The sequence below is a fragment of the Emys orbicularis genome, chromosome 2, assembly GCF_028017835.1.
Source record: "Emys orbicularis isolate rEmyOrb1 chromosome 2, rEmyOrb1.hap1, whole genome shotgun sequence".
Classification (NCBI taxonomy): Eukaryota; Metazoa; Chordata; order Testudines; family Emydidae; genus Emys; species Emys orbicularis.
Genome location: NC_088684.1, coordinates 52569940 through 52596810, shown reverse-complemented (window position 1 = coordinate 52596810; position 26871 = coordinate 52569940). Strand labels below are relative to the sequence as shown.

The 26871-nt window shown below is 42.7% G+C and overlaps 1 protein-coding gene across 1 annotated transcript in view; it reads right to left on the bottom strand.

Moving 5' to 3' along the window:
* The window catches only part of ZNF704 (zinc finger protein 704), a 145725-nt gene extending 122057 nt beyond the window's left edge, over positions 1-23668 (bottom strand). The window contains exon 1 of the mRNA XM_065399938.1: positions 23629-23668. The gene's annotated coding sequence lies outside the window, so the exon portion shown is untranslated. The remainder of the gene's footprint in view (positions 1-23628) is intronic.
* Between the last annotated feature and the right edge of the window lie 3203 nt (positions 23669-26871).

Here is a 26871-nt window from a genome sequence, read left to right as displayed (position 1 = left end):
AGGAAACAGGTGCTCATCCACCTATCTCACCCATGGGGCTTGATCCAGCATTCATATATGGGGGGCAGATGACAATGTGACGATGCCCACCTTATCACTTTTACCCAATGGTTAGAGCCCTGGGATGTGGGAGATCCAGGTTCAATTCCCCCCTCTGCCTAAAGGGTAGAAAGGATTTGAACAGGGGTAGCCCACCTCTCAGGAGAGCGCTCTAACCACTGAGCTACGGGATAGTCCAGGGGTGGGCAAACTACAGCCCGGGGACCGCATCCGGCCCTTCAGACGTTTTAATCTGTCCCTCTAGCTCCCGACAGGGAGTGGGGTCCGGGGCTTGCCCTGCTCCGTGTGTACCGTGGCTCCATGTGGCTCCCGAAAGCAGCAGCATGTCCCCTCTCTGGCTCCTACACATAGGGGCAGCCAGGGGGCTCTGCACGCTGCCCCTGCCCCAAGCGCCACCCCCGCAGCTTGCAGCCAATGGGAGCTGTAGTGGCAGCGCCTGCGGACGGGGCAGTGCACCTAGCCGCCTGGCTGCACCCCCGCATAGGAGCTGGAGGGGGGACATGCACTGCTTCCGGGAACTGCCTGAGGTAAGCACCGCCTGAAGCCCTGACACCCTCCCGCGCCCCAACCCCGTTTCCCGTAAGAGGATAAATTGGTATGAGTTGGATACTTCATTGATGCAATCTCATTCATTTACAAAGAATGAATAGGAAAACAAGGCTTTGTGAACACAGTAGGAACAAACAGGGAGCAGAAATCCAAGCCTGTTTTCCAGCCAGTCCTGCACCCCAAGGAGCTCTGTCTCTGCTCCCTCTCAGTGCCACTCACAACTGCTTCTCTCATGTCTCCTGGAGTCCTCTTTACTCCCTCATTCCTTTTTGTTGCCTTCTGCAAATTTCCCTGCCTCTGACACACACAGCTGCAAACAATCAAAGCCCCAGTTCCTGCATTTGCAGTAACTCCCAGGGAAACCCCTCTTATTTCCCCTGAATTAGTTGTTGCTCAGGTGTTCCCATGCACCCAGTTCCTTGTGGGGTGACTTCTTATTCTCTCCAGCTATCTTACCCTATAAAGGAGCTTAACTGTGTCTTTCATTTAGCCTGAATGAAGAGTCGCTAGCATGGCCACCAGCTTTAATAAGGTCTATAATCACCTATAGATCAAATTGATGGCAGCCATTAGCATCTTCCTGTATAATAACGGGACACACACACACAAAGTTTAGCCAAAAAAGGGTGACAGATGGCGGCAAGACTATTTTAGGTCACAGTCTGGTCTCCTGGCTTGTCTATACTTGAAACACTACAGCAGCACAGCTGCTCCACTCTACTACTTCAGTGTAGACGCTACATGGGGGGGAGGGATAACTCAGTGGTTTGAGCATTGGCCTGCTAAACCCAGGGTTGTGAGTTCAATCCTTGAGGGGGCCACTTAGAAATCTGGGGCAAAATCAGTATTTGGTCCTGCTAGTGAAGGCAGGGGGCTGGACTCGATGACCTTTCAGGGTCCCTTCCAGCTCTATGAGATAGGTATATCTCCATATATTACACTGACAGCAGGGATTCTCCCATCAGCATAGGTAATCCAACTCCCTGAGAGGTGGTAGCTAGGTTGACAGAAGAATTCTTCCATTCACCAAGGGCTGTCTACACCGGGGCTTAGGTCAGCTTAATTACGCTGACTCACAGGGTGTGGATTTTTCACACCCCTGAGAGATGTAACTGGGTCGACTTAACTTTTTGGTGTAGACCAGGCCTAAGCCAACATAGCTGTGTTCTGGGGTCAGTAATAATCGTCTCTCTTGTTCTATACAAGAAAAAAAATAGAAGTACAGTCCATAGCAAAATATCACTAGCAGCAACAAGAAGCATAGGATAGGCACCTCTTGTTGCCAAGACAACATCAAATGAGTAACAGACTCTTTAAAAATGAATTCCTGGAAGAATAAGGGTTTCAGTTACTTTTTAATGTATTTCCAGCTCAAGCTCTCTTAATGTTCATGTGAGGTGAATTCTCAATTTTTGCCTCCCTGAGAATGCAGCAACATTGGAAGGAAAGAACTGCATTGTACTATCTGAATTTCTATTCAGCCAGAACTCTCTATTCACACAAGAATACAATGAGGTAAGATAGATTCTAGTAATGATGTTTGGAAAAGCTCTGCCCTGAATGTTAATGTATTACTACGTTTTGGACTACACTTTGCATTTAATTATTTGCCTCACCAGTGGCTGCTCATTACACATAAACCAAGTCAGTTTAGTCTAATCACTCTAAGCATTTGTAAATTCCTGCTTGTTAACAATACATGAGATAATGCATTATTAGGACCATTGTAAGTGTTCTCTTCATATATAAATGGGACTGGATTTTTTTTTTTTTAAACCATGGCTAAGACAAATCCATGTCTTCATTTTTTGATTGAATACCAACTAATAGTCATCTGTATTTTTGAATACTAAATACATTTCAAAGAATTAATGTTCTGTGGGCTTCACAAGATAGTGTTATGGCACTGTAGGAGAGAAATATTAATAAAATTATTTGTCATTAAACTTGCCTATGCCTTTACTGAAGCTTATGTTATAGTTATTATTTTCATGCACAGGGTGCTTGGAGGAAAATATTTCATGCATATATTTTTATTTAAATTATGTGAAATATTCAAGCTAACCAAAAGAATCCCAGAAGGCTTCTACCTTATCTCCCAAGAACCAGCAAATGTCAGGAAAGATAAACAGGGCTGTATGGCTAAAGAGAGTTTACCACCTCCAAAGGCATTTACACAGATTCTGGAATGCAGCTTTATAACTTCTATTTCACTTTAACATTCTATACTATTTTCTTTTATACTGTGTTTTGAAAGATGTATAAGTGTGTTATTGTGCTTTATGCTTTGTATAGAATATTTGATAAGAGTCTAACAACAATATACTGCAAATGGTAGGTTGTAAATATAGCAGCCATTTGCTCAAAATGAAACAAGCCAACATCCCTCTTGTATAATATATCAGTTTGGTATAGATATGATCTTTATCTAAAGAAAACAGATTTTGTAAGATATTTATGTTTGAGAATGATGTCTGGTTGTGTAAAGAACAGGTGGATGTTTTATTTGAAAAAAACTTTAAAAAGAAGTAATGCTTAGGATGTATTATCAGAGGTATAAACCAAGCCATTAAAGTGAGTCTTTTCAACCTCACCTTTGCAAAGAAAAACTCTTAGTTTGAACCCACACAAAGAATTCTAGAGAAGTATCCTGACTGAAATGGATTTAATTTGCAAACACACTAAAGTCTTCGTTCTTTAAACCTGGAGAACATTTATAGCGGGAAAATGTTTTCCAGAAGATACTGATTCTTTCCAACTCATGTTTCTACTTATAGATGAAAACCTTTGTTGTCTCTCAAATGCTTAACTTAAATGCAGGGTACTAGACTAGATGACCTCTCAAGGTCCCTTTCAGTCCTACGATTGATTCTATGATTCTTTTGAGGTGCATGTATATTTGCAAATATTTGAATACAAGCCTTCATATAACAACTACCTGATATTGTTATATGAATAGTAAGATATTATTTGTATAAATATATCAAGGTCATCTGATACTAAACTAATTACTAATGTAAGAAGCCATTTAAATATACAATATTTATATTAATGGAAAAATTAATGAATTACTGGCAGTCCTCAAGCATCTCTCACCCATCCAGGAAGACAAGAAAATCATGTTTCCAAAAATTGTTATGTACAATCAACAATTTAAGATTAAATAATTCTTAGGAAGTCTATTTTAAAAGATTGTTTTGAGAACTAAAAACTTCTATATCAAGAATTGGAGTGTTTGGACTTTTTGAAAATAAAATTTTATTTCCTGTCAAACTTTAATAAAATTGAAATATTTCAGAAAATGGACTGCATAATAATAATAATAAAAGAGTTAAAATAACTTTAAAAGTTAACTGATGCCTTCCTATCACAACAACAACAAAGGCAATTAAAGAACGTTGCATATTCATTAGGCAGACTACATATTCAGGAGCCGAAGGGGATCACCTAAGCCAAATCCAGAGACATGTAGCCAGGGAAAGAGTGACAGCAACAAACTTTAAATGCAAACAAGCTTGAAGGTGATGTGTTTTCCTATAATTTCCTGAAAATTGGAAACAGAAGAGTATTAAAAATCTCTGAAGTGAGCACATGTGCACACACCCACACACACACACACACACACACCCACACACCCACCCTCTGGTACCATGCTTGGACAGCAAGCACTCTACAACTCATCCTGTCCATCTCTACAAGCAAGCTACCGCAAACATAAGAAAATAGACTCAAGAAGAAACCAACCTTAGGAAAAGCTCCCCAAAACTTCAGAATTGATTGGAGAGAGGAAGTTAACTAAGATGCTGCCAAGGGATTAGATTTAAACTCTTGTAATGATTTCATTGGGACATGAAATTGTTGTTGTGACTTAAAATATTAACAGTTTCTCCTAGTAATTGCCAAATGATTAGACCATGTACTTCTGAAAAGGAGAAAGGGGCTCAACATTTGTAAACAGAGAAACAGTGGAATTTAGTAGTATTTAAGATTCTTAGTATTCATAACTGGCTTGTCACAGCTTCTTAAATGGCTTTTTCTAAGTAACAGATTTAAATATTTCTTCTATTTCACAAGATGTAGATAAGATTGTTTACTTTACCCAACTATAAACTGGCTGGTTACAAATAACTAGGGTGACCAGATGTCCCGATTTTATAGGGACAGTCACGATATTCAGAGCTTTTTCTTATATAGGCGCCTGTTACCACCACCACCACCACCACCACCACCACCACCCCCCCCCCCACACACACACACTCCCAATTTTTATACTTGCTATTTGGTCACCTTATAAATAACCAATAAGTCCACTTGCCCTGAAACAAAATTTTGCCCATCTATAAACACTTAGTTAAAGGATGTACATCTAACAAATGGATTCATGATCATTGGGGGTAACAATATATTTTGGTAATTTACCAAACGAAGTGCCCCCCCTCCCAGAGATGGTTCACTCTGAAGGATATAATCTCTGTTAAAGGTTCTCCACAGCGAGAGACATAAAAGAAATTGCAATTGAAGTAACCAGTTCATCATTTGTGTACAGTCTTCTGTGTTTTGTCTAATGTCTTCTTTCCCTCTCTTTAATAAGATAGCTATGATTAATAATTGTGCTTATTTTGCTTGGTATTGACCCTGGTATCCCCTAAAGATATGTAAAAGAACCCCTGTGACTAAAACAGTGGGAGCCACAATCCCTAAGAGAGTCTTCTGAATAACCTGTATCAATAATTCCTATCTTTTGATTTGGTTGTCCCTGATTTGGCAGTAAGAGAAACAATTTAAGAGCCAGCCTACCATTCCTTAGTTCTCTAAAACTAAATATTTTTAAAAATAGAATAACCTGGCATCCAATATTACCCCCTTTCCAAACTATAGCACTAAGATTAGGAGTCAGCATTCACCATTTTACTTTTTTGGGGCATGTGTACATATATGATACTATTATAGGCACACTGGCTGTCTTGGATGGGGCAGGCACATACCCATGTGAATGTACACACACACAAATAAGTTATGACCTGGGTAAAACTTTTGTTATGAGCAGAGTTCAAATCTTATTGAGGTTGATGGGTATGAATATGCCCTTCAATTAGCATAACTGTAAGAAGAAGTTAATCACCAACCCTCTGTGACCCAAAGCACCCCTGCATTAACACCCTATTGTAGTAATATTTGTACAAAATATGCTTTCTGAGGTATCATTTGAAAACTAACCACTTGCTGGTCAATAATAATCAAATGTATGTAGCAACATTATATGTAAAGTGATGAATTCCCGCATAATGTTATTAGCATATGTTCAAAAACAGATAGCCCTGCCTAGGCAAAAGTTGTTAAACGGGTTTATTCTAAACAAAGGAATGTGCGTTTACCTCAATTTACATTAAGTAGTAAATATGGTCATCAAGACAGCAGAGGCAGGAAACAACAATATGCATTTCAGCAAATACGAGTGGGAGAAGAAAGAGCATGGAGCTTCCTTTACCACCAGAGCCCATGTCGCCTTCCCCACAGCTTGAATAAAATATACTTTGAGGGGTATCCTTCAGCCTACTCCACTTCAAAGGTTCAATGGAGTATAAAATAAAGGGGCAAAGAACCCCTAGTTCTCTCTTTCACCTAAGATGACAAAGGCACAAGCACCTTTGGGCCTCTGGAAGAGATCCTGACCAAGGAGACAGTCAGTCACCATCTTGCTGGAAGACTGTGGGTAAGAAAGGCCATCTTGAACAAAGCCTTGAACCAAAACTTGCTAGATTAAGTTTTAGACTTTAATATGTGTGTTTTCACTTTCATTTGCTTGTAACCATTTCTAAACTTTATCTCTTATACCTGAAATCACTTAAAATCCCATCTTCTTTTGTTCATGAACTTGTTTTACTGGTAATCTAAACCAAGAGTGCTGCATTTGTGCAAAAGTGAATGTCAACTCCAGTTCATGTGGTAAATTGATGTTTTTTGTCTCCTTCAAGGAGCAAATGAACCATTATTATTTCTCTGAACTGTCCAGGAGAGGGCTGGACGCTGAGGACCAGAGCACACATTTTGGGGAAAAAGTGGGACTGGAAGTGTGTTGGGGGTTATCCTGTAAGTAGTAACTGAGGATGGCGGAAGCCAAAGTGGGGCTGTATAATAATAATATATGGAGATAACTTATCTCCTAGAACTGGAAGGGACCCTGAAAGGTCATCAAGTCCAGCCCCCTGCCTTCACTAGCAGGACCAAGTACTGATTTTGCCCCAGATCCCTAAGTGGCCCCCTCAAGGATTGAACTCACAACCCTGGGTTTAGCAGGCCAATGCTCAAACCACTGAGCTATCCCTCCCCCGCCCCAGTAGACAGGCAGCTGGGGTCAGAGCTGCAGAACCAGAGCTGTCTAGCACACAGACACTCCAGGTGTGGTCTGCATGCTGGTAGGTTGGTTGGGAATGGCCCAGTTGGGAGCTACAACAGAAAAGCATTGTGAGGCACCCAAGGCAGGCAGTGACTGGTCTGGATTGCACCCCAGAACATGACACCCCCACCTAAAACAAAAGGGTTATGTGAACCAATCCAATGGTTGGCGGGGGAGGTTGGAGGAGAACAGAGAGAGAGAGAGAGAGAGAGAGAACAGAGTAAGATGGAAAAAGCAGCATGTCAGCCTGGTGTACAGCCCTGGGGTGGGGGTGGGGGGCCTAGAGAAACAGTGCTTTTGTGTCTGTTGCCTACTAAAGACTTGGGACTGTAAGCTAAGAAATTATTTTTTTGTTTCTAGTTCCTCCTGCGTTTGGAGAAGCAGGACCTTATACCTCCCTTGTAAATAAGCAAGATGGCATCAAAGAAAAATACCAGACTCCATCATTAAATTTCTACTCCCAACTGGAACATCCCCAGGGCCCAAATGTTGACTAGACATTCAGGTCAAAAAGGGGCAGAGGCTTGTCTCCATCATTCACGTGGGCACATGCAGTTATCCCATGCAGGGCAGCCAGCAGCTGGAGATAACTGGAAATGCTGTTTTTTGCATAAAGCCTTTTGTGAGAACTGGCAGCAGAGGGGATAGATGATGATAGCCTGGATCCAAGAAAAACCTCAGGAAGCCACTAGGGCCCCTTCCTACCATCTCCTTCTCCCACACATACAAACAAAAATGATTCATACACACCACTGGCCTTTTGTTTCCACCATTCCAGAGAGTCATATATGTGCTGTGGACATAGGAGAAAAGATGTGAAAGGAAATGTATTACAGATCCCTTCTCCCATATACAGTATTCTTTTAGTAGGCTCTTTAGTTAGGTACATAATCATGTGTGCTGTAAATATGAAAGATAAGCAGGTACCAATGCTAGCACCCCACAACAACCCTATAAAATGATTGGGTGGAGGTGGAGTAATTCAGAATGGAAGGCTTCTGCCAACCCTTCTTGACTGGATACATTTGAATGCTGATTTATAATATATACAAAATTTGTATTGTATTAGAGAGACAAGGTAGGTGAGGTAATATTGTTTATTGGACCAACTTCTGTTGGTGAGCGAGACAAGCTTTTGAGCTTCTTCAGGCAGATCTGTGTAAGAGAGCTGTGTAAGCTTGAAAGCTTGTCTCTCTCTCTCACCAACAGAAATTGGTCCAATAAATGATGTTACCTCACCAACCTTGTGTCTCTAATATCCTGGGACCAACCCAGTTACAATACAACATATATATTATTGTAATTTGGGGAGGAGGATCCTTAACTTGGAAGCAGTTTCAAGCACAAGGGGCAATATGGAAGAGGAAATGAGTGAAAGAGACAAAAAGGAGCAGTCAGGAGACAAATCTGAGCAAGGCATAGAGAGAGTGAAAGGGTTTGTAGGAGGAGATGAGCACAGATGTACGTTAGCAATGGCAAAGAAGATGACCGCCTGAAACTCTTTAGAATGAACTGAAGCAGAAATAGTGGGATGTAAGGAAGCCAGAGAATAGGTCACAATAGCTGAAAATTACTAACAAATAATATTCAGTATTTAGATCTTCAAAATGTGGGTGAAAAACCAGAAACCAGCTTTTAAAGATCTATGGTTTTGGCACCAGTTCTGTGCCTGAATTTAAATTTATCTGAAGTGGATTAATGGATTACCTGCTCCAAAATCCACAAAAACCTCTTCTTCTAAGAGTCCTGCAAATTCTGACACCTAGATCTAAAGATTGGTCCTTTCACCTAAAAACTCTGGAAGGATCTAAATACATAAAGCCTGGATTTTCTTATTTTTTTTGAAAAGTCATTAGAGATCCTCTGAAGCACCAATAAGCCTGGCTTCCTAGCTAAACTTTTAAAGAAGGGAAGTGACAGACCTTATTTACAGAAAACAAGCCTACTTGTCATGTGTTATTTCTTTTATTTTATAGCATGTTTATTGGCATACACAATTTCATAACCTCTTTCTTTCTGCCTCTACAGTGACTGCCCAAGTCAGTTTTGCACTCCAAACATTCCTGAATATAGTCATTATTTAACTCTGGCTTATGACCACGACATAAGTTAGACAAGACTGAGGCCTGGTCTACACCTAATATTTAGGTCGACCTAGCTACATCACTCAGGGCTGTGGAAAATGTCATGCCCTGAGCACTACAGTTATGTCTACCTAACTCCCGTTGCAGATGTGGCTAGGTCAACATAAGGATTCTTCTGTCAACCTAAGTACCACCTCTAGGAGAGTGGGAAAACCCTTTCCATCAATGTAGGAAGTGTCTACACTACAATGGCATAGTTGCTGTAATGTAGACATATCCTGAGTTTTGACTGCAACCACATGGCTGTTTGTAGTGCATTGGATTATGAATCAAAGCCCCACTTCAGGGAATTTTCTATCTTGTGGTTCACCAAAGTCCTTTGGAAACCTTGCTTCATTCACCCAAATCAGGACTTTCACACACTAAAAGTGATCTTGAGGGAGATGCAAAGAGGAAGGGACTAGTGAGAACGTAGCACCCTGGTCCGGCTGTACCTGATTTAGGGCCTGTCTGCACGCAGAAGTTCTATTGGTATAACTGAACGGGATATGTTTAATTGGTGCAGCTTTGTATGTGGACGCTCTTACATCAGTTTAAGTCTGGCTTATATATTGGCTTAATTTGCACCTGTAAATTACACAGATTTAATTAAGGAGGCTGTGCTAATTACCCTTCTTCCTCTCCAGTTTCAACCATTTCAAGCCCACTCCTCTTTCCCCACGAGGAACAGGAAAAGCTGCTCTGTCTTTCTTATCACCTTTAGTGATTTTGGGTCAGTGAAAATTGAGAGGTTGGTTCTGCAGTCTCTAAAATGGAATTGATAAAGTTGATCAAATCCTCAATAACCACATGCAGGGAGAGGAAACGGAAGCAGTCACATTTAGAATGATCCCAGAGGGAGTGGGAAATTTCCCCCGCAGATGTGATTTTAACTGATTCAGCAAGTAATGCTAGGTTGTTCAATCTATTTTCTGGAGGCCTCCAGATCAAGTTCCAAGGTGGGGAGAAAGGCTAAGAAGCTACATCTTCAAGATCTGTTGCAAACTGGGCTTGGAGAGGGTGGGCTTTCTGGACAGGTCTGCAAAATCTGAGACCAGGAGCTGCCACATTACTTGAATTTGCAAAGGGCCAGCTGGGAGACAGAGGGTGGAGCCAGGACCTCTTAGGAGGATCTGAAATCTTAACCTACTGGCCCACAGGAGGGAAAAGAAGTCTTCATCTGAATCAATGAGGCTGTTTACATAATGAGGTTCCAGTGCAAGGGGATGGGCAGAGCTGGTTCTTAGTTGTGTCCCATTGTTGGAACAGCCTGATTATACAGGTACTGTCAATTAAAGATACTAGGGTCAATACTGGGTACTGGTCTCAGTGCCCTGAGATCCTTTTAGAGGGCACCATGGGGAGAATATTAGAGGGTCCACATCACACACATTTTCTCCTCTCTGATTGACCTCGTTTGATACAAGTGAAAGGCATGCTCCTTACGGCAGCTGAACAAGCAAGGAGACTGTCTGGGAAGAGAACTGAACAACCAAGAGATGCTCCCCAAAGATCCTTTTGCCCCAAAAGATTCATCCTGCTTTTTTAGGGGGGAAAAGGGTCCCAGTACAAGAGTCTGAGAGCAGAAGGAGGAGGCCCTTCAATCTCACTTCTGGGCATGGCTGTTGTCACTTGGAAGCACTGCAGAAACCACCACTAGGGCTAGGGGAGACCTCAGACTTCTTCCCCTGCTACAGAAAAGAGAGACTTTCTTCCTAATGACTGCTGGTAAACTGGAGGAAGGAAACAAATATTTTTACTGAAAGAGGGGTCTCAGAAAGCACACAGACAGCAACCTGCCTTCTCAGAGAAAGAACATTAGGGTTTCCATCAAGTACATGGTGTTTCAATGTGTCAGCAGAGGGAGCTATCAATATATAGAAAAGAAAAATATCCACATCTCTTTGCTCTACCTCAGTACATTGGAATAAGGATACTCATCTACCTCAGTACATGGAATAAGGATACTTAGCTGGACAGATAGCAGCAGGTACCCAAGCAAGAGTGTTTTCTTTAGGAGTATTCTATCTCATATGCAGCAAAAATCTAATTTCAAATTTTTGGTTGATTTGATGGTCTTACATTAATTACAATTAACTCTGAAAAAGCTTGGCTTGCGAGGACAGCACTGCAATCACAAGCATTTGCTATCCAGAAGACTAATCTTTTAAAAGTTATTTCCAGAGTAATATCCACTATGTAAAATGATCAAATGTTTAGTGTATAACCTTTACAATGTATGATTTAAATATTCTCATACAGTTTGTGCACTATGTAGAAATGTGATGCAGGCATAAACCACTAGTAGCCATCCAATACCAAATTCAATCTTATGATTGCTTGTCATAATCGCACTGCTTATCAAAAGTCCAAGCAACCTTTTTGAAATTATGTTAAGAAAAGCTCAGTGAATGATTCTGAAATGATTGTCTATAAAGTTACACATTTCTGTATCTAATCACATAAGCATTTTACTTTTTTCTTTAATCCTGTGCCTAATGATTATTTGGTACGGTCTACTGTAGTTTGAAGATATACTTAAAAACAGAAAACAGTAAGGCTATTGTTAAAAAAAAATTATGTGGTTACTGGATTGGTGTTACACATTCATGGGTGAAATCCTGGCCGCACTGAAGTCAATGGGAGTTTTGCCACTGACTTCATTGCAGTCAGGATTTTCACCCTTGGATTATTTCTTTATGAAAAATTAGTGACCGTAAAAAAAGATTTTTTTTTGCTCTTCACGAAGTTCAAGCAACAGAAGTTGATCTACAGTATCTCAATTTCCTGCCCTCATTAGTTTTATTGTCAAACAATGTGTACCACCCAGCCATGTACTTTTAATACTGTGAGACAAATGTCATCACAATCATTACTATTCCAATTTAGAAAGTTTGGCAAGTTGCCAAATGGTGAAAGTGATCAAATTATACATTGTTCATCAGTACTAAAAAGGCAAAATGCTTGAATGTTCTGTTCTGCAAGGAGCTACAGCCTACAGTGACAGTACAAGTCGGCAAGAGGTGAGCTGATGAATATTCAATCACTTTTCATATTTAATCCATTGTTTTCTTTTCACATAATTGCAAATATGAGATGTGAACGCCAGATTTTCCCTTACTCTACCATCTTTCAGTATTCTTTTGGATGACTTAAGCATTAGGAATGGCCCAACTGCTTACCGCTCTTTTAAAAACAAAGCACTCCTTTGGAAATTTTACAAATATGGTATCCCTGTACTTTGACAGAATCTGATAAGATTTTTTGTTTTGTTTTGTTTTTTGTTTTGTTTTTTAAACCAGCAGTACAACATATGTTTTCACTTGTGAAGAAAGTGTCTATTACTGCTCAATAGAATTATTACCATACAGTACCCATTTCTCGGAAGACAGTTCACCAACAATTTTTAAATGAGCTTGATAGTAAACAAACTAACAAACCAAGATCAAAAAGAGTTAATCTCTCAATCTCACTCCATTCTATAACAATAGCAGGATCCCATAAACACATGCAATGGGCCACTCTCCTCTTGAATACTTTCTAGTGGCTGGGTGTGGTACCACAGTCTTTTTCTTGCCCCTAGCATCCACCCTCCTTCTTCCCTCTCCCCCCGCAGGCTGCCAGCTGACCTTGGAACAGAAGAGAAGAGTGAGGGGGGATTTGATAGCAGCCTTCAACTACCTGAAGGGGGGTTCCAAAGAGGATGGAGCTAGGCTGTTCTCAGTGGTGGCATACTCACCAGGATTGGATGTGTCAAGGCAGAGTGTACCACAAGCAGCCATCTGGTACAACGCCTTTGGAATTTTTTGGCAATGTGTTGTGGGATAGAAATGACTCACCCAGGGATCTCCGGGAGCTAGCATGTAACTTCCTCCATCCCATAATGCCATCCATACCCCATAATTTTCGTGTCTCTCTTTTTAAATCCCATAAACCTGCTTAGCACTTTTCGGTGTCTGCCATCTCTGACAGAAGTATGGAGCCCACAAAGCTCTGCACCGTTCTCATGAACATTGCAAATACAGATGCAGATTTTAGTCTGTAGCTACAGACCCACAGGAAGTACTGCAACAATGGGGGACATGACAATTTCTTCAAGGAGAATTTATTGAGGGACATAGCAAAAAACAGTTCAAGGTGGGTGTTCGCATTCATGGAGCAGCCGCAGATGGTGGAGCACTGCTTTTAGGCCCAAAAATTGAGCACTGATGGGATTGCATTGTAATGCAGGTTTGGGGTGACAAGCTGTAGCAGAAGAACTTTCAGATGCAAAAGGCCACATTTCTGGATCTGTGTGCCAAACTTGCCCCAGTCCACCACCCCGGGGACATCAGAATGAGAACTGCATTGCCCTTAGGGGACTGAGTGGTGGTCACACTCTGGAATCTTGCAACACTGGATTGTTACAGGTCAGTGGGAAATCATTTTGGAGCTGGAAAATTCACAGCGGGGGCCATTGTTATGCAAGCATGTAGGGCCATTAATCATTTATTGCTACACAGGACTGTGACACTCAGCAACGTGAAGGACACAGTGGATGGATCTGCAGCAATAGAGTTCCCAAACTGCAGTGGGGCAATATATAGCATGCACATCCCTATTTTGGCACCAGCCCACCTTGCCACGGAGTATATCGATAGAAAGGGCTACTTTTCTATGGTTATGAAAGCATTGTGGATCATTGGGGACATTTCATCAACATCAATATTGCCTGGTCAGAGAAGGTGCATAATGCTTGCATCTTTAAGAATACAGGACAGTTCAGGAAGCTGGGACATTTTTTCCCCAACCAGTGGATTTCCATTGGTATTATGGAAACGTCAATAGTGATTCTGGGGGACCCAGCCTTCCCTTTGGCTCCCCGGGCTCACGAAGCCATATATTGGCCCCCTCGACTGCACCAAGGAAAGATTCAACTAACGAAGACAGAGGAGCAGCAACTATCTGTCACTGAGAGGTCGATGGAAAGAAGAATTCTGGGAATTTCAATCCGCGACCGAGTCCCCAATGAAGTGATCAGACCGCAGAGTGAAGTGCAGGATGTCATCTTTGAGAGCAGGTATAGTAAAATATGATGGGCCGGCCATATAGCAAGGCTCACTGACAATCAATGGACTCCAGCTGTCGCCAAGTGGTACCCACGGGAACTGAAACGACCACTCAGCTGACCTCCAAAGAGATGGGAAGATTTTATCGTGAAAAGACATGACCGCACATGAAGGAAGGAAGGCCAGGATACGAGATGAATGGAAGACCCATGTTGTGATTGGCGTAATCTATACGAAGTCTGAAGGACCAATTGATCAAGGTGACTAACTCAGCAGGTGTAGAATGACAGCTGAATGTGCTATTGGTAAACTGAAGGGAGGCTGGCGGTGTTTACTCACTTGATTGGATCTCAGCAAGAAAAATATCCCAAGGATTATAGCTGCCTATTGTGTCCTGCATAATTTCACAGCACTTTAACAGTCAGCCACAGTAGTGTTCTGTGCTAAACTGTTCTCCAGACCTGGCGCTTTGGGCACTGCTAAGAACTGTGTAGTGCTTGCAGTACATTTATAAGTACTGTGTGCTTTGAGTACCACTATGCATTCTGCAATATGTGTTGTGAACTAATACAAATAATCTGATTCTCAAAAAATAGAACTATATTGAGTGGGAAAAAGCGCAGAAAAACAATGCAATACAAACTTTTAACATACATTAACAGAGTGGAACTTTAAAATTGGAAGGGACGTAAACATTTCTGTCCATTTTGGTGCACAAATGTAGTCCATTGTGGTTACCCATGCGCCACCCGCAGTTCTCACGGGTGAGTGTATGTGAAGCTGTGGTTTCCCTTGCTGTCCCCTTGTGTGGAGTGCTAAACGTAAGGATGAGGCCCATGATGCTACATGGAATGTTGGGGGAGTAGGAAGCAGTGACCATGGAGTTCTGCAAAGGGAGGGGAGTCTGGGATTTTGGGGCCTGTAGGTCAACCAGGATGTGCAACATTTGGGTTTGCAGCCTGAGAAGAGCCATTATGTCCCGGTGCATTTCCTCCTCCTTTTCCTGCTGGGATTTTCTCTTGTCCTCTTTCCTTCTCCATGCTGTCAGTCATATTGGCCCTCAAAGCCTCTTGATCATAGTCTGATGCAACAGTGGCTTGCAGGATCTCACAGAACATGTCCTCCCTAGTCCTTTTCTTTCTCCTCCTAAGGGCCAGACGTTCTGCAAGCATAGAGGGAGCACCACTCAAGGTTTTCATGCTGGAAGCTGCTGATAAAGACAGAGAGATGTGCCACTGGATTCACAGTCACAATGGAAAGGGAAAGATAAATTTCAAAACTCAGTTCCTTTATTCCCATTAAGCATTTTTTATTAAAAGTGTTTTCCAAACTTTGGCTTTGGAGTGCCTCGGCTCGCACTGCTCTCCAGTCCCAGCCATGGTGTGTTTGGCCTGCCAGGGGGAGGGGAGATGCTTTTCTGTTGCAAGAAACAATACAAATTTCAGTCCCTATTCCACGTGTATGAGTATCGGGCAATGGCACTGAATATTGGTATTATTTTGCACAGGTGGTTGCAGCTTCAGCTGATATCTCCCTCCTGAGGTTAACAAAGGCACAGAGAATACAGCTGCTGCCGGTATCCCGAAGCCATCCAGACCCATATGCCGCTAGCTTGTTTACTGCAATGGTGCCAGCCAAACTCAGAATGGCATGGGAAAATGTCCTACCATGGAGCAAGATAAGGCAGCCATCCATAGAAACCTTTAGGAGAAAATTGCAGGGTATCTCCATGAAAGTTTCATCAAGATCTCTCAGGAGGATGAAAGGGCCCTATATACATAAACAAAGTGCTCCACAGGCTCTCCCACACTCCCACCTACCAGGGAAAAACAGAAACCAACTCTACCTGTGTTTGTTGTACCTCTCTCTCTTCTCATATGAGTAAAACAATGAAAAGTTGATACTTGTGTCTTATTAACTTGTGGATGGGACGAGCACCATCTTTAGACATTGTAAAGAAAAATGCATGTGCACACTTACCCGCGTTGCCCTCCCCTTCAGCAGGCTCATCCGTGCTCCCTTGGCAGGACTGGCTAGACTGTGGCAAAATCTCAAACAGCTCCTGGCTCACAGCATGGCTGGAGCCCCCGGCAGCAGCTCCCCTCTACTCACTGTTCATGGCAGGATTCTCTGGCTCCTTCGAGGTATCCACAGTGACGTGCAGGGTGCTAGTGGATCTCCACCAAGTATGGCATGCAGCTCGTTGTAAAAGCAGCAGGTTTTCAGCTCAGCACCAGATTGATTGTTGGCTTCCCTGGTCTTGTGGCACACCTAAAGGAGTTCCTTCGCTTTCACATGGCACTGCTGCTGATCCCTAACGTACCCCTTTCCTGCATTCCCCGTGCAATCTGTTCGTAGATCGCCATGTTTCTATAGCTGGTGCATAGCTGTGCCTGCACAGCCTCTTCTCCTCACAGGCCCAGGAGATCTAATACCACCTGTCTACTCCATGCAGGAGCGCATCTAGTGCATGGAGCCAGCACAGTCGATTGGACAGTCGCTCATAAGAAGGGTGAGCAGCTAGGAGTGCTCACCAAGCTTGGCATTTCAGAAACAGGCTGAGGTTTGGAGGGAAACAGGTATGGTTTCGAGTCTCTGTGACCCTTGGCCAGTGGAGTTTACAACTGTGACCAGAGCCGTCACGGTCACATGGAATGGGGCCTTATGGGACAACTGCTGGAGGACCGTTAGGGTTGACGGAGATCACGGAGCATCTTCATTCACACAGTGTCGACCTCAGCAGGTTGACCACAGATCCATGCCGTATAGGGAGGTGGTTTTATTGCATCACCGTAACAGGGCACTTATGTTGGCTGGAGACAAATCTGAGCGTAGACACATGCACACACAGGTTGATGCAAGGTGACTTGCATCAACCTATCTAGGCCTGATCTACTACAAAAAGTATTGAATTCCTGTGATGTTTTAGAGAGACTGTGAAAGAAGGAACAGAGGGAAAGAGAGAGAAATGCTACTGAAAGAACAAAAACGACCCTCACACACCTCACACAACTCCGACAAAAATACAGGGTGCCAGCCTACGTTTGGGGGCTCTCCTATCTTCAATATATTAATACAGGCATCTCTTTAGTTAAAAAAGTGTGCGTTACTGAGACAGCTGAGGGCATTATAAGTGCTCAGACTCACAGCCCGCTCCATGTATAACTGCAAGAAGCTGGCAGCAAAGCACCCTCAGCAAAGGGTCCTTGGTTTTGGATTCTGCTTCCTTTCTTCTCTTCCTGTCTTCCTCCAGAAGACAGATTTGACCCTCAAGACGCACTCCAAGCCTCACCTGTTTTCCCAGGCTTTTCTTGGGGACAAAGGCGGGGGGATGGTTGTGGGAGATATTGGAGTTGGAAATGCTATTTTGGCCGGCGGAAGTAAGTGGGGGAGGACTTTTATATGTGGAAGGATTTCTGAATGCAACCCCTTAGAAGCACAGTCTTGTAAATTCAGTTTGAAATGGGTTTTATAGCTCATTATTTTATTTTGAATCTTTTAAATACACACATGCATACAGCATGAAATTATTGGGGAAAAGACTCAAAAACTAACTAGTTTTACAATCCTATAAAAATAAGGTGGAGATCTATGACCCTTCGAATGCAACAAGGTTCACCCGTCCCTACTAATCAGGAATGTCCATGATGCACAAATCAATCTGCCCAATCCATGCATAAGGCTTCTTTTCCAAACTGCTGCAGTTAGCTCAATGTTCAACCCCTACCAGATACTAGCTAAAATATTCAGTTACAAAACTAAGCAGAAAGTAGCAGTAAACTTCAGAGCTGACGTATGAGCCAGTCTATGCAAGCTAACCTACTCATTAGCAAAATGAAATGAAATTGAGATCCATGAAATTCTGTTCTTTGATGAACATTAGGCCCAGTGAACTCCCATTGGCTTTATGTATGTATGAGAGAAATGTATATGTATCTGAGGGCTGAACATGTCCTTTAGTATTCCTACTCACCAAGGGAATTCTCGCCAGCCAGTCCTCCTTCCAATTCTCTGTTCATAAAAACTGTATGGTATTGATATAATCTTACCATATGAAGAGTGCAGCCTCAATACACATACTCGATTATTTATGATCCCATGGGATTTAATGTAGCCAGCACAGGCCATAACACCACAGCCCATAACAATTACTGTAACTTATTGTGGGATCCACAGGGATTCAAGAGAATTTCACACAGAAAATTAGATGAGCACAGTAAAAATTAGTCTGTGCTTCTAAATATTCAATATTAGCGACTACTCCAATAGATTAATTTCAGTCTAATTTCAAATGGCTGCTATTATAGCTGAAGATGAATTTTCAGCTGTGTCACAGAAGAACAGTTTCATAGGCAAACTAAAGTTATACAATCAGCAACCTAGTATTTATTGTTCTCATATGCATACAGCTGAACTAGTTCTGATAACACAAGACCCTGGAAACTTCACTAAACAAGATCTTTAAGGTTTTGAAAAGGTCACTTCACTATCCCCCTTTATTCCCTTAGTCTCCATCTCTCTCTCCCACCACATACAACCCCCATGCCTCTTCTAGGTTCCAGCTGGCATAAAGTGTCCCCCCCGCCCGAGGCTTTCTTCCACCTCCAGTTCTTTCCTCTTGGGCAAGATCTGGCCACAGTGACCCATGCATTTTTCACCTCCAGACTGGACTATTGCCATTCATTATATCTGGGGTTAAAGGTGGAAATGACAAAGAGACTTCAGTTTATGTAGGATGTTGTGGCGGTGTACTTCCCCAACAGGACACATCCTACCCGTACTTTGATTTGGCACTGAAAGGAAGTGGAGGGTGCAAATCCTTATAGATTAAAACCAAGGCTATCATGAGGTCAGGTCCCAGCTAACTCAGAGACTATCTCTATCTTGGAGCTCTTCTGGGAAAATGCAGCAGTGATGCCTAGGATGAAGCTCATAAGAGCTGGAGATAAAGTGTCTGTGGTCAAGAGTGCTCTACACTCGAGTAAGTTACTGGAGGAGAAAAAAAAAAAAAAAAAAAAAAAGACTGAGCCAAAGCTTAGCCATCTTCAGAACATGCTGCAAGACCAACCTATTTGCCAAACACTTCCCACCATAACAGAAGACAAGGAAATACTATGATGAGCCACATGCTAAAAAGAGATAAAGTAAAAGGGACTCATTAAAAAAAAAAACCTCAGAAATATATATTAATTTCACCACTATACATCAACCCATTTTTAAAAAGGTCTTTAAACTATTCAGCAAATATATTTAGATGAGCATTAGTGAAATCAAATGTAGTCAATTAATTCTTTCCTTATCTTCCATGAGCCCTACTTACTATAGCTTCTTTGCTTGCATGTTCTATCTACTTTCTCTCCCTGACGTCACTCTACTTTTCCTTTCCTATAACTGATTCTGGCATATGACTTCTTGACTTCTCTTTAGTGTCACTGTCATCCTCTTTCCCTCCACATTTTAAAATATGTTAAATAGAAAGCTGACTGATGTTGTCACTATTAAATACAGTATACAATGGTTTTATTTCTTTATATTAGAGAGGGCAGGGCTTTGGGGGTATGGTGGCACAAACAGTTTTCACTAGTTGGTAATTAGCTATCAAGTAAATTTTCCAAGCCCTAAATCCAATGCAACCAACAAACTGGACTACTACAATTCACTCCACATAAACCATTCAATGAAGACCACTTGGAATCTTCAGCTAATGTAAAATTCATTGATCCTTCAATATCAAGCTGATTGTCTCTTGTAGCTATCTAAAATGTGTCTATGAGAATGTTGCATCCCTCTTACTGAATGGTGTTCTCTGGAGCTGTACACATTGCACCCGCATTGCATGGAATGCAGTGAAAACCATTGTTTCCAGATTTTGAATTTTATTTATAAAGCCCATCGTGATTTAGGTCCTGACTACATTTGAAACAATATCTATTATGCATCATCTCAATAGCTGACATCAACTGGGGTCAGTTTTGCTAAGAGTTCCCAGTTCTGGGAACAGGAGGTAGAATGTTTTTGGTCACAGACCCTTGGCTATGTATTTGCCAAGAATCCAAATTTTCTGATGTTTAGTGCCTGATGTTTAGTGCCTATTTGCTCCAACGGTTTTGGGGTCAGAGTGAGGGAGTTCTATTCTGAGTTCATTTTGTCTATTTCCTTATTTTTAATGTGTTATGTTTTAAATTCTTGTATTAGAGCCCTGAGAATTTATTCATGGGGGCATATGTTTATCAGTCTATAAATAAGGGCAGTCCCACTTATATACCTGTACATGTTAAATTATAACTCATTACTTTGTTTATAATATTTAGTCAAGAACAAAACACTGATACAATGCACTTTGACAACTATGCATACTCTCTTCTAATATACCAACATCTATGTTACTACTCAATGAAAGCCACTATTCAGTGAAAGAGACATAACACTTTACACCAAGTAAACTACATTAAACAGTATCTGATCAAAAACCAAAATTACTACTGTGATGTGATCTATAAGGCTCACGTGCTTGTCAGTGAACATTAGGCACATACATACAATCAATACAAGACAAAAACCCTCACATCTGAATACCTTCATATGTATTCACATAACACACTTTTCAAAAGAATGTTTACCGACACAGAAAATAGTATATTCAGGAAATCCACATTGTATGCAATTTATAGCTATATAATCCAGATAAGATTTAATTTTACCAGTATTCCACTTTAGACTTTCCCCATTAGTTTCCTTCTCCTGTGTGATACAAGATGTAATTTGCCTCATATCATATGCTTTAAAGATTCACTTTCCATGCCACGTGCGAAAGACTTTCATGATTCTAACTTCAGTGGGATAAGGTGATACATGGAATTAGTAATCAGTCACAGAGCCCTTCATCTCTAGATTACCAGTTCAAGTGTCACATAGATCTGTAGTGACTAAGTAGTTACACGGTGTCAACTGCTTGGAAACCTGAATAATATGGATTGGTGGTCTCAGTCCAGATCATAATGATGTGTCACAAAAACTATCACTCCAATTGACACCTTTGTGAAAGGTTCTGCAGACAGGCCAATGGTTGAACTTGCTTGGATTTACCCTCACACTCCTACAACAATCCCTCTGAGTAAGGATTGAAACACTTTAATAGCGTAGAGGTATCTTGCACTATTGCTGCTTTTGTTGTGCTTTTTACTGTGGATATGCAAAGGACTAATGTCAACCTGGCACCTTTCACAAGTTAATAAGGTTTTCATACTTTTTCCTCTTTATTGGAAAATCATTACATAGAATTTTTAAAACTTAAAAAAAAAAAAAGTGTACATAATTATCTGGCTTCAGTATAAATGTCCCACAACATCTCTACCTATCTGTGTCCCAGATCCTGCAAAGACTTACTTTATGCACTGTGCTTCACTTTACTACCATTACTATTATTTACCACAAGTTGTCTCACTGAAATCAATAGAGCTACTCATGGCAGTAAAGTTAGGCAGGTGCATAAACCTTTGCAGGTTCAGGGCCCACAGGCATTTCTAAAGCTCTCAGACAAGTCTTGATCCAGAGCACACTGAACTCAATGGAGATAATCACATTGACTTTGGTGGACTTTGAATCAGGCCTCCACACAGGGTCTAGGCCAACGGTTTTCAAATTTTTTGAGCCGAGTCCCCCCTTTGAGTTACAATTTTTGGGTGTGCCCTCCCAAATACCTGTCCCTCTCCCACTGGGTTTTCGGGGTGGGGGAAGGCGTGTGCGACAGTCTCTGGACCGAGGGCTGGGCATGGAGGCATTGACACTCACCCACAGGCTGGGTGGACTGCTGAGGTAAGTCAGGAGATGGAGGTGGAACTCCCTAACCCACCCCCCCCCCACACACACACACAGGGCTGTCATTGCCACTCACCTCCCTGAACATTCCTCTGTGCACTCCATGAAAACTTCTGGTCTAGACACTGAGTAAATCTTAATATTCAATTAATATGGTAACTAAAAATCATTTTTTTTAAATCACCCATTTAATGCAGCTTACCAGAGCTACTTGTAACCCTCATATCCTAGCACTTCTTGGCAATGTGTCTCATGTGACACATGGGCACTTATATGTCCAGCTTTACTCCTGAAAAATCTAGAGCGATGGTCAAAATTAAGTTACAAATCCCTCATCATCATCTGACAATAAATCTTGAGACATACATTTAACAAGGGGAATATTTGGTTCATTAAGTATTCTAAACCACCTAAAATGTTAGAAGACTCCACCACATCCATTTTAATTGTAAGACTCCCATGACTAATTGCTTTTCCGAAATCCCTGATAAAATGCTAATTCCTACTTCAGAAAAATGGCTGTACCCACTATTTCAGAAACCAACAATTCCCCGTAAAATTATACTGCTAACAAAAAACAAACAAAAAAAGCCACAAAAAACAACCCCGCTCGTTTTTGTTGTTAACCACACTGAGCACTAGTAAAGTAAAGCTCACAACTACTTTAAGTACTTGTTGAGTACAGGATCAGATTTAAAAGGGGTTCACAGCTATTAATGATATAAACAGCAAAACAGCTCCACATTTTCTACACCCATGACTTACCCCTCCTGTTTCAGAGAGCTGAGGAACAGCAGTGAGCCAACAATATAGCTCCCTGTAGCTAACCAACAGATTATTTCACATGTTGAGATTCCCTAGTTTATAGCTTTCCTATTGTATATTACCGCAGTTTTCAATAGCATTTTTAAGCTAAAAGAGCACCTCTCACCCAGAAGAAGGGACAGCACACACAATGCCCCTCTCTGTGCCCAAGCCTGGAGAACAGGGTGGCATCCACAACACATAAACCCAAACCAAAGAAGGGAGCAGCATCCACCACAACCCCCTCAATGCCTGGCCCTGGAGAAAGAAACAGGTTGGGGCATTGAAGGGGTGGTGCACCCAGCCCTGAAGAAAAGAATAGCACCAATAACCCTCACCCCCAATGCTCCCCTCCTCCAGCCTGAGAAGGGCAGCACCCCTGCCCCTCCCCTTTCGCCCATGCCCAACCCCAGAGAAGAGGGTGGCACTCACAGCACGCTCCCCGTCTTCACACACACACACACCCCAGGTGTCGTGGGGTCACGGGTGCCGCCCCCAACACCCCAGTTCTCCTAACCCTCGACCGACTCCGTCACCCCACCACGGGAAGGGGGCAGCACCCATGACGCACACGTCCAGGCCCCATCCCAGAGAGCGGGGCAGCCCGCTCCCGCCCCCCAGCACAGCTTCTCGCTCCGGACTAGGGAGCGGCCGCCACCCCACCCCGCCTGCAGCGCGGGCCAGGGCAGCGACACCCCGGAGCGGGACACCCGCCAGCGCCTCCCACCGGAGCAGGGGCTGCGGGAGCCCAGGGCAGGGCTAGGCACTGAAGACCCTCCCTAGCTGGGAGGGGGTCGGCGGGACTCCAGCCCCCCGGCCCGGGACGCACCTTCAGGCTTCCCTTGGCGGGGATGGGCAGCGGCGCGGGCGGGCTCCCCAAGCCGCCTTCCTCTTCATCCTCCTCCTCCTCCACCTCCACCACCACTACGTCCTCGTCCTCCTCCTCCTCCTCCAGCGCCGCTGCAGAGCCCTCTCGGCGGGGCGGCCTCCAGCAGCCGCTCTCGGGCTTGGGGGCCCGGCCCCCATCCGGGGCGGGCGCTGCCAGCGGCACGCTTCGCCGCCGGCTGCCCAGGCTGGATCGCTTGGCCAAGCGCCGCGCCTGCATGGTGCGGAGCCCGGGGCGCGCCTCAGCTCAGGGCGGCGGCCCCGCGCCAGCCACTCATAGACACCCGGGGCTCGGGAAGTGGCGGCGGCGCTCACAGGGGGACACAGCCGCTGGAGGGGGCAGTGGGGCGGCGCAATGGGCTTGCTGCAGCCATGGGGCAGGCGAGCCCGGGTGCAATCGGCTCTGGAGGGGCACTGACTCCCCAGTCCCGCGGCTTCCCCACCTGCTCCCGCTGCCCTCGGCGCGGGCCTGCCCGTCCCCTCTGCTCTGCCCCAGCTGTCGGCAGCGGTGCGTTCCTGCTTTACTCGCCTCTCCTTGCAGGCAGCCCGCTAGTCCCCTGCCCCAAAACCCGGACTGGATTCCTCCCGCTCACCGCTCAGCCAGGCGCTTCGCAGGAGAGCAATGACCATGCTCCAGCGCTGGCACCACCACGCCTCTCCCAGGGAGGGAGGAAAGGATTGCTGCTGCTTGAGAAAGGGAGCCAGGGCGAGATTATTAGCGGTACTTAACATTTGCCGCCCCGCGATGACACTTGAGGGGTGCTGTCATTTAAATAAGCTCTTACATACACTTAGGACTAGTAGATTTCCTCCATTAATCAAAACCAAACAGTCATTTTGAAAACAATCATTATTCGGCAGTTACACCTTCTCAACCTTCCCTCATTGCGGGGGGCATTATTCATCTGAGTCCCACAGCTCCCTGCGTTTTACTCCAATTTGGTGTCCCATATTTTATCAAAATTAAAGTTATTTACAACAGAAACAAGGAATTACGAATCAGTTAACTATTATGCAGCAACGCGTGTCTCCATGTATAAAGGATCACAGGAGTTAGAGATGATGCTCCAATAAGTTTGTTTGTTTTTTTCAAATCCACCCCTCTGTGCATAGAATATTGTCCTAGTAGATGATATAGCCTATATTAAACAGATATAGCACTTTCATTGATAAACAACAATCTTTCCAGAGCAGGATACTTTGTGATTTTAAAAAGGACTCCCTGAATCAGAGCTACCAACTGTTTTAGAGGATAGCCCTGGGCTTTGAACACTTGTTCTAAAGAATTGGAGCCCTAGCCAATGTAATAGGACTATGGCAGCGATTAGCATCCTCACCTCTGCTGTCCCCCCCCCCCCTCCTTCATTTTTAAATTCATTAACGTGCTGTGCTGTTAATACAAATAACGTTCTTTTCTCTCTTTGGGTAGGTGGGGATTTTACACCTTTCTCTAAAGCATTCTGTACTTGTGACAGGATCTGTGAATAGCCTGACCATTGCCAATTCCCCTATAGCTAGTTCTTATTCAATATATTTTCCCAAGAGTCTTGGAAGTAGGTACCTCCAAGCACTTGAAAGACTCATTTTACTGTAGCTTCGCACTCTTTTACCAAGTATAATGCAATACTGTTTTGTTGCTTTACCACGTGCTTAACAAAACACAGTAATAAGACTCTGTGATGCTGCCAGATACACCGGCAAAAATCTGCTCAGTTGGGGATTGACAAGTTTGACAATAGTCGTCATTGATTAGATGTACTGTTCTCTCATATCTTCTGACAGACACATGATTATCTAGCTTCTTACCTCTGTTGTGTTGAGTGGCTCAGTCCTGTTTTTGAAAAAGAGACAAAAAATAAATCCTGCCTCTTTTCACTTCTAACCACATAAATTGGAAGGCAAAATGGACAGTGTAAATGAAGACCAAAGCCAGGTTTAAGTTTTGCTTTAAATGTGGATTCCATCATGCCCAAGGCCTAAAAGCCTTGAAAGGTTAAAGACCCAGTGAATCCACATGTACAGTACATTCATGTATCTGAATTAGGGCTATCAATTAATCACAGTTAACTCAAGCAATTAACTCAAAACAAATTAACTCAACTTAAATTAATCACGCTCTGTTAAACAATAATAGAAAACCAATTTAAGTGTATTATAAATATTTTTTGATGTTTTCCTACAGAGCTCATGGAATGGTGGTCAAAACATGAAGGGGCATACAAATGTTTAGCATAGTTGGCGTGTAAATACTTTGCAATGCTACAGCAGTGCCATGAGAATACCTGTTCTCACTTTCAGGTGACGTAAATAAGAAGTGGGCAGCATTATTTCCCGTAAATGTAAACAAACTTGTTTGTCTTAGCGATTGGCTGAGTGGGACTTGTAAGCTCTAAAGTTTTATATTGTTTTATTTTTGAGTGTAGCTATGTAAAAAAAATAAATCTACATTTGTAAGTTGCACTTTCATGATAAAGAGATTGCACTATGGTAATTGCATGAGGTGAATTGAAAAATAGTATTTCTTTTGTTTATTTTTTTACAGTGCAAATATTTGTGATCAAAAATAATATAAAGAGAGCACTGTATACTTTGTATTCTGTTGTAATTTAAATCAATATATTTGAAAATGTAGAAAACATCTAAAAATATTTCAATAAATGGTATTCTATTATTGTTTGACAGTGTGATTAAAACTGCAATTAATCACAATTTTTTAAATCTCATGCTTAATCACAATTAATTTTTTTAAATTGTTCGACAGCCCTAATTTGAATATCATAAATATAATTTCTGATCTTCCATAATACCTTAAATCTACAGTATGGCTGTCTGTCGTATCCAACAATGATGTCACAACATCTCTTGTGGCTCCATAGTCTAATCTGTGAGGAGCAAGGTTGCAAACAGATGTCACGTAGGAATGCGGAGGTCCTGCTGAAGGCTCGGCATGAAGCTTGACCCTTTTTTCCAATCAGTTTTACATGTCTGTCCCTTTCAAAGTGTTGCTCTCCATTCAGGTCTGTCCTTAGTTGTGTCTTTAAAGTTATCAATAATTATGTTACATGAGTTGAGATTTTGCTTATGAGTGTCTTTGAAGCATTTACGTTGATCACCATTCCTGCACTTTCTGAGTTTCTGCTAGCCATAGAGGACACTTTTCAGAAGTCTGTCATAATATGATCTGTCC